We start from the raw sequence: 8,609 nt of genomic DNA, 5'->3' as shown, positions 1-8,609 counted from the left end.
GTATTATCTTTTATTCTGTTGTATTCTGTTGTATTCTCTTTTATTCTGTTGTATTTTGTTGTATTCTCTTTTATTCTGTTGTATTCTGTTGTATTATCTTTTATTCTGTTGTATTCTGTTGTATTCTCTTTTATTCTGTTGTATTCTGTTGTATTATCTTTTTTTCTGTTGTATTCTCTTTTATTCTGTTGTATTCTGTTGTATTATCTTATATTCTGTTGTATTCTGTTGTATTCTCTTTTATTATGTTGTATTCTGTTGTATTCTCTTTGTTTTTATGTTGTTTTCTTATGTTTTCTGTTGTTTTTCTTTTGCTTTCTGTTGTTTTTCTGTTTTCTTTTGTTTTATGTTGTTTTTCTGTTATTTTCTGTTGTTTTTCTGTTGTTTTCGGTTGTTTTCTTTTGTTTTGTGTTGTTTTTCTTTTGCTTTCTGTTGTTTTTCTGTTGTTTTCCGTTATTTTTCTGTTGTTTTTCTGTTGTTTTCTAATCTTTTCTGTTGTTTTCCGTTATTTTTCTGTTGTTTTTCTGTTGTTTTCCGTTATTTTTATGTTGTTTTTCTGTTGTTTTCTAATGTTTTCTGTTGTTTTTCTGTTGTTTTCTGTTCTTTTCTTTTGTTTTTCTGTTGTTTCCTGTTGTTTTTCTTTTGTTTCCTGTTGTTTTTCTGTTGTTTCCTGTTGTTTTTCTGTTGTTTCCCGTTGTTTTCTGTTGTTTTTTCTGTTGTTTCCTGTTGTTTTCTGTTCTATTCTGTTGTATTCTGTTGTATTTTAATGTATTCTTTTCTATTCCGTTGTTTTTCTGTTGTTTCCTGTTGTTTCTTGTTGTTTTTCTGTTGTTTCTGTTGTTTTCTGTTGTTTCCTGCTGTTTTCTGTTCTATTCTGTTGTATTCTGTTGTATTTTAATGTATTATGTTCTATTCCGTTGTTTTTTGTTGTATTCTGTTGTATTTTAATGTATTATGTTCTATTCCGTTGTTTTTTGTTGTATTCTGTTGTATTCTGTTGTATTTTAATGTATTATGTTCTATTCCGTTGTTTTTTGTTGTATTCTGTTGTATTTTAATGTATTCTGTTGTATTCCAGTGGTGTATCAGAATTGGTGTACGTTTAGAAATAAGGGACGTTTATGCATTTTTTTCATTGACTTGGAAAAAACACAAACGTTTGCTTAATTATGGACGAACGGCTTCGAGTTGCCTCGTGCAATATCAGGTAATGTGGCCTAAATACTGACCACTGGGGGGCGTGGACTATTACAACATAATTTAGAGGTGTGCCGGCAGGTGTGTGAGGTGCCAGGTCAGGTGTGCCAGCGTTAGTTACCCCGTTAGGAGCGATTCTAACACCCGCGTCATCGGGGGCCGCCGGAACTGAGCCCAGCCCCGTACAGACAGTTTTTCTTACGCTGTGTCACTAATTATCGTTTGCAAGAGTCGCCACAACGCCCCACGCATTCACTGTCGATGGGGAAAGGCTTTCCTACACTGGCGTTAGCGTAGATGATGTAATATTGCAGAAAACAAGCTCAAATGTTCTCGGCGGGCGGAGCGGGGCGGGGCGGGGCAGTTTGACATTCACCTCGTAACAAAATTTTCGTCTTCACGGCTACAATACATCTTTCCTGCACTGGTCTCATATATCCACGTGTGCACGGGCGTGGAAGGCTGACGTGGGTGTACGGGCGTGATCTTAAGTGTCTTCCTTTTTGAGAAAATAAGGATATATATTTTTCGTGGCGGGCTGGGACAGTAACCTACCCCGTAACATATTTTTTCGTTTTCACGGCTAAAATACATCTTTCCTGCACTAGTCTCATATATCCACGTGTGCACGGGCGTGGAAGGCTGTCGTGGGCGTACAGGCGTGATCTTAAGTTGCTTCCTTTTTGAGAAAATAAGGATATATATTTTTCGTGGCGGGCTGGGACAGTAACCTACCCCGTAACATATTTTTTCTTTTTCACGGCTAAAATACATCTTTCCTGCACTACTCTCATGTATCCACGTATGCACGGGCGTGGAAGGCTGTCGGAATTGAACTCAGGCTCTCTCGTTTGTGAGCCGAGTGTGCTAACCACTGCACCACGAAGCCCCTGCTGGGTTGGGAGGGGGCGGTTAGTTTGCATATGTGGACATTTTTTGTGGTGTGTAGTGGGCTTGTGTAATAGTGGTTTAGGTCTGGTAATTCCTTGTATTTTACAGAAACCACTACATGCCGGAGATGACCCGACCCGCCCCGCCCCGCCCCACCTTCCTGGCCTGCCCGCCCCCTGGCATAAATTGGTAAGAAATGCCTGCTGTTAATGGATATTCCAGTCCATAGCTATGTGGGGTGTGTTGTTATAAATACCCTTGACTTGCATCCCTGTACTGTAAGATTCAAAACAATTCTAACCTAACCTTGGGAGTAGGAGTTAGGTAGCATATTAGCTTTGCATACCAATTTTGAGACACTGACTGTTCATTTCTGATAAATATATGATGCCTGCTATTATTTATAAGGTTATAGTTTCCAGAAACCCCTAAATGACCGACTCTTCCATGCCTGAGATGACCTGCCCTGCCCTGCGTCATGACCTCCCGGCATACATTGGTAAGAAATGCATAGTACTGTTAATGGTTACACAAGCCCATAGCTGTGTGAGGGTGATTTTTCTCATTTTTCTTGCTTAGAGGGACCATTACGAAACATGATCCTCGCTGCTACTGCCGGGTCAATAAAAAAAGAAAACTAACCTAATCTAACCCTGTCTGAGAATTTACTCTGAAAATTTCTCGTATTCCATTTGTACCTTGATTCCTTGGTACTACTTATTTCTGCTTTGGTCAGTATATGATGCTCTTTACTATGGGGATGCTGCTATTTTACAGAAACCGTGCGCTGAATGGGTGACTTTTCAATGCTGGAGGTCCACTCTGACCCCGCCCTGCCCGCCTCGCATGTCACGACCTGCCCCTGCGTCAGTTGGTAAGTAATGCATAGTACTGTTAATGGTTATCCAGCACACAGCTAGGTGGGCATTATTGTTGTCATATATATTACCCATGAGCTGGTTCTGTTTAAAGCAAGAATTATTACCTCATAAAACCTAACGTGTGCCGCTGATGCAATACATTGTCCGAGGTGTGATCGGATCGCTAGGAAGTTTAGTGTTATTTAATTCTAACCTAACCTAATGAACAAGACCTAACATGACACCTGACTGACCTGTGTCTCTGCCAGAATACAATGGCTGTTATAAAACTTTTCGGTTTTTTTTTTCAGAAGTTTTCAATATTCTGTAAGCTGTTAGTTAGTATTAATGAAATGCCAGAATTTTCTCTTCACAACACTCCCACACGAGAAATTAATCCAGACAAGGAAAGGTTTGCCGGCGCCGGGGATCGAACCTGCGACCAGCGTAACGGGAGAGCTACCTTTACCAGTCGGCCAAAGAGGTACCCCCTGGCTAAGTGGGTTATGCGAGGCTTGCCCATAATGCAAGTCGTGTCTCTAAATTAAGATACTAACATAATGTATTAAACCTCATGAGAAACGTGGCTAATATGTATATATACCCTTACCACCGTCAGGGTAAGTGTCAGGGAGGGATTTTAAGTGTCTTCCACCAAATTGTCTGAGGTGGTGGGCACTTTTTCCTTATATATATGATGAGTGTATTTACTCATGAGAATATTGTTTACATGAGTTAGTTTACTTTTTACAACTCTTAAGCTGAATTACAATTATTAGATTTAAAACCTCAATTCCACCAACAGTTATAAATACTGTTAATCTTATAGCTCAGTTCAAATTACAGCTACTCTTCCTCGCACTCGGTCTCCTCACTTTGCGCGGTGCCAGCCGCACGAGCAGCCTCCCGCCCCGGGCCTCCACCACCTGTGGTGTCGCGACGGGCGGCCTCGTGAGCACAACACATGGCCCTCAGGGCGTCGACACTGCCGATTGAGTCACACGCCTGGTACACTTGTTGCCTCAGTGTCACATCAGCAGCAGTATGGGGCGGAGGCCGATGCACAACTGCAGTACTGCTGGAGGATGACGAATCCGATGCCCTCTCGGCTCCAGTCGGTGATGGCAGCGGTGGGCGGGTTTTATCGTGTCGTCAGACCGTCCTTGGCCAGCTGGCATATAGTGTCCTGGGCTTGGCGGAATTTCTACTGAAGCTGGTCGTCCCAGTACACGTGTCTTCCGGTTGGTTTCTTCAGTAACTCCCGGAAGGCGTTCATGATCGGCGCGGTGGCGAGGAAGGGGGCGAGCTGGTTTATGAAGCCATACCACGATCTGATGTCCGTGATGGATGGCCCGGCATTTGGAAGCCCCTGTCGTTGAAGTCTGACGTGGGCGTACGGGCGTGATCTTAAGTGTCTTCCTTTGTGAGAAAATAAGGATATATATTTTTCATGGCGGGCTTGGGGCAGATACTTAGCCCGTAACATAGTTTTCGTTTTCACGGCTAAAATAGATCTTTCCTGCACTAGTCTCATGTACCCACGTGCACGGGCGTGGAAGGCTAATGGGAGTAGGTGGAATTCGTAATTAGGTCATGTTCGATGTCGAATGATGGGTAAATGGAGTCAGTAAATTGCGTGGTGATAATTAAAGGGGCGGGGCTAACGGTAATGGAGGGGGCTAAGGGGTGTAGGTGAAACTCGAAAATGGATCATGTGAGGTGTCAAATACTGGAATAATGGGGTCAGTAAATTGCGTGGTGATAATGAGAGGGGCGGGGTTAATGGTAATGGGGGGGCTAATGAGTTGGTGTAACTCGAAAATGGATCATGTGAGGTGTCAAATACTGGGATAATGGGGTCAGTAAATTGCGTGGTGATAATCAGAGGGGCGGGGTGTTGATGGTAATGGGGGGCTAATGGGTGTAGGTGAATTTCGTAATTAGGTGATGTTCGGTGTCGAATAATGGGTAAATGGGGTCAATAAATTGCGTGGTGATAATTAAAGGGCGGGGTTAATGGTAATTGGGGAGGGGCTAATGGGAGTAGATGAAACTTGGAAATAGGTCATGTGAGGTGTCAAATACTGGGTAAATGGGGTCAGTAAATTGCGTGGTGATAATTAAAGGGGGTGGGGGCTAATGGAGTACGTGAAACTCGAAAATGGGTCATGTGAGGTGTCAAATACTGGGTTAATGGGGTCAGTCAATTGCATGGTGAGAACCAGCGGGGCCAGGGGTTGATAGTACTGGAGGGGGCTAATGGGAGTAGGTGGAATTCGCAATTTGGTCATGTTCGGTGTCGAATAATGGGTAGATGGGGACAGTAAATTGTGCGGTGATAATTAAAGGGGGCGGGGGTTAATGGTAATGGGGGGGCTAATGGGAGTATGTGGAATTCATAATTACGACATGTGCGGTGTCGTGTAATGGGTCAATGGGGTCAGTAAATTGTGGGGTGATAATTAACGGGCGTGGGGAGTATGGTAATGGAGGGGGGCCCAATGGGTGCAAGTGAAACTCGAAAATAGGTCATGTTCGGTGTCGAATGATGGGTAAATGGGGTCAGTAAATTGCGTGGTGATAATTAAAAAGGCGGGGTTAATGGTAATGGGGGGCCATTGGGAGTAGGTGGAAATCGTAATTAGGTCATGTTCGGTGGCGAATAAGGGTAAATAGGGTCAGTAAATTGCGTGCTGATAATTAAAAGGGCGGGGTTAACGGTAATGGGGCTAATGGGAGTAGGTGTAATTCGTAATTACCACGGCCTGATCATGTGCTAGACTCATGATATGTATTCACCAAGGCCTGATCATGTACTAGACTCGTGATATGGATTCACCATGGCCCGATCATGTGCTAGACTCGTGGTATGAGTTCACCATGGCCTGATCATGTGCTGGACTCTTTTATTCTGTTGTATTCTGTTGTATTCTGTTGTATTCTCTTTTATTCTGTTGTATTCTGTTGTGTTCTCTTTTATTCTGTTGTATTCTGTTGTATTCTCTTATATTCTGTTGTATTCTGTTGTATTATCTTTTATTCTGTTGTATTCTGTTGTATTCTCTTTTATTCTGTTGTATTCTGTTGTATTCTGTTGTATTATCTTTTATTCTGTTGTATTCTCTTGTATTCTGTTGTATTCTCTTTTATTCTGTTGTATTCTGTTGTATTCTCTTTTATTCTGTTGTATTCTGTTGTATTCTCTTTTATTCTGTTGTATTCTGTTGTATTCTCTTTTATTCTGTTGTATTCTGTTGTATTGTATTCTGTTGTTTTCTCTTTTATTCTGTTGTATTCTGTTGTATTCTCTTTTATTCTTTTGTATTCTGTTGTATTCTGTTGTATTCTCTTTTATTCTGTTGTATTCTGTTGTATTATCTTTTATTCTGTTGTATTCTGTTGTATTCTCTTTTATTCTGTTGTATTCTCTTTTATTCTGTTGTATTCTGTTGTATTATCTTTTATTCTGTTGTATTATCTTTTATTCTGTTGTATTCTCTTTTATTCTGTTGTATTCTGTTGTATTCTCTTTTATTCTGTTGTATTCTGTTGTATTATCTTTTATTCTGTTGTATTCTGTTGTATTCTCTTTTATTCTGTTGTATTCTGTTGTATTCTCTTTTATTCTGTTGTATTCTGTTGTATTCTCTTTTATTCTGTTGTATTCTGTTGTATTCTCTTTTATTCTGTTGTATTCTGTTGTATTATCTTTTATTCTGTTGTATTCTGTTGTATTCTCTTTTATTCTGTTGTATTCTCTTTAATTCTGTTGTATTCTGTTGTATTATCTTTTATTCTGTTGTATTCTGTTGTATTCTCTTTTATTCTGTTGTATTCTGTTGTATTCTCTTTTATTCTGTTGTATTATCTTTTATTCTGTTGTATTCTGTTGTATTCTCTTTTATTCTGTTGTATTCTGTTGTATTATCTTTTATTCTGTTGTATTCTCTTTTATTCTGTTGTATTCTGTTGTATTCTCTTTTATTCTGTTGTATTCTGTTGTATTCTCTTTTATTCTGTTGTATTATCTTTTATTCTGTTGTATTCTGTTGTATTCTCTTTTATTCTGTTGTATTCTGTTGTATTCTCTTTTATTCTGTTGTATTCTGTTCTATTCTCTTTTATTCTGTTGTATTCTGTTGTATTCTCTTTTATTCTGTTGTATTCTGTTGTATTCTCTTTTATTCTGTTGTATTCTGTTGTATTCTCTTTTATTCTGTTTTATTCTGTTGTATTCTGTTGTATTCTCTTTTATTCTGTTGTATTCTGTTGTATTCTCTTTTATTCTCTTTTATTCTGTTGTATTCTGTTGTATTCTCTTTTATTCTGTTGTATTCTGTTGTATTCTCTTTTATTCTGTTGTATTCTGTTGTATTCTCTTTTATTCTGTTGTATTCTCTTTTATTCTCTTTTATTCTGTTGTATTCTGTTGTATTCTGTTGTATTCTCTTTTATTCTGTTTTATTCTGTTGTATTCTGTTGTATTCTCTTTTATTCTGTTGTATTCTGTTGTATTCTCTTTTATTCTGTTGTATTCTGTTGTATTCTCTTTTATTCTGTTGTATTCTGTTCTATTCTGTTGTATTCTCTTTTATTCTGTTGTATTCTGTTTTATTCTGTTGTATTCTGTTGTATTCTCTTTTATTCTGTTGTATTCTCTTTTATTCTGTTGTATTCTGTTGTATTCTCTTTTATTCTGTTGTATTCTCTTTTATTCTGTTGTATTCTCTTTTATTCTGTTGTATTCTCTTTTATTCTGTTGTATTCTGTTTTATTCTCTTTTATTCTGTTGTATTCTGTTGTATTCTCTTTTATTCTGTTGTATTCTGTTGTATTCTCTTTTATTCTGTTGTATTCTGTTGTATTCTCTTTTATTCTGTTGTATTCTGTTGTATTATCTTTTATTCTGTTGTATTCTGTTGTATTCTCTTTTATTCTGTTGTATTCTCTTTTATTCTGTTGTATTCTGTTGTATTCTCTTTTATTCTGTTGTATTCTCTTTATTCTGTTGTATTCTGTTGTATTCTCTTTTATTCTGTTGTATTCTGTTGTATTCTCTTTTATTCTGTTGTATTCTTTTTTATTCTGTTGTATTCTGTTGTATTCTCTTTTATTCTGTTGTATTCTCTTTTATTCTGTTGTATTCTGTTGTATTCTCTTTTATTCTGTTGTATTCTGTTGTATTCTGTTGTATTCTCTTTTATTCTGTTGTATTCTCTTTTATTCTGTTGTATTCTGTTGTATTCTGTTGTATTCTCTTTTATTCTGTTGTATTCTGTTGTATTCTCTTTTATTCTGTTGTATTCTGTTGTATTCTCTTTTATTCTGTTGTATTCTGTTGTATTCTCTTTTATTCTGTTGTATTCTGTTGTATTATCTTTTATTCTGTTGTATTCTGTTGTATTCTGTTGTATTATCTTTTATTCTGTTGTATTCTGTTGTATTATCTTTTATTCTGTTGTATTATCTTTTATTCTGTTGTATTCTGTTGTATTCTGTTGTATTCTGTTGTATTATCTTTTATTCTGTTGTATTCTCTTTTATTCTGTTGTATTCTGTTGTATTCTCTTTTATTCTTTTGTATTCTCTTTTATTCTGTTGTATTCTGTTGTATTCTCTTTTATTCTGTTGTATTCTGTTGTATTATCTTTTATTCTGTTG

General features: G+C 37.7%; 1 long non-coding RNA gene across 2 annotated transcripts; it reads left to right on the top strand.

Annotated features, from left to right (window-relative positions):
- The first annotated feature begins 864 nt into the window (after nt 1-864).
- LOC126986506 (uncharacterized) lies at nt 865-2,911 on the top strand. 2 transcript variants are annotated; one of them, XR_007739793.1, is made up of 4 exons: nt 865-1,670; nt 2,197-2,277; nt 2,511-2,587; nt 2,866-2,911. It is a non-coding gene; the product is annotated as an uncharacterized LOC126986506 (long non-coding RNA). The 2 variants fall into 2 exon arrangements; XR_007739792.1 differs by having other exon boundaries at nt 2,504-2,587; nt 2,866-2,908.
- Nucleotides 2,912-8,609: the final 5,698 nt, after the last annotated feature.

This window comes from Eriocheir sinensis, chromosome 61 (assembly GCF_024679095.1).
Source record: "Eriocheir sinensis breed Jianghai 21 chromosome 61, ASM2467909v1, whole genome shotgun sequence".
NCBI classification, from domain to species: Eukaryota; Metazoa; Arthropoda; class Malacostraca; order Decapoda; family Varunidae; genus Eriocheir; species Eriocheir sinensis.
The sequence above is the reverse complement of the archived record's forward strand: the minus strand, read 5'-3'. Positions and strand labels throughout refer to the sequence as shown.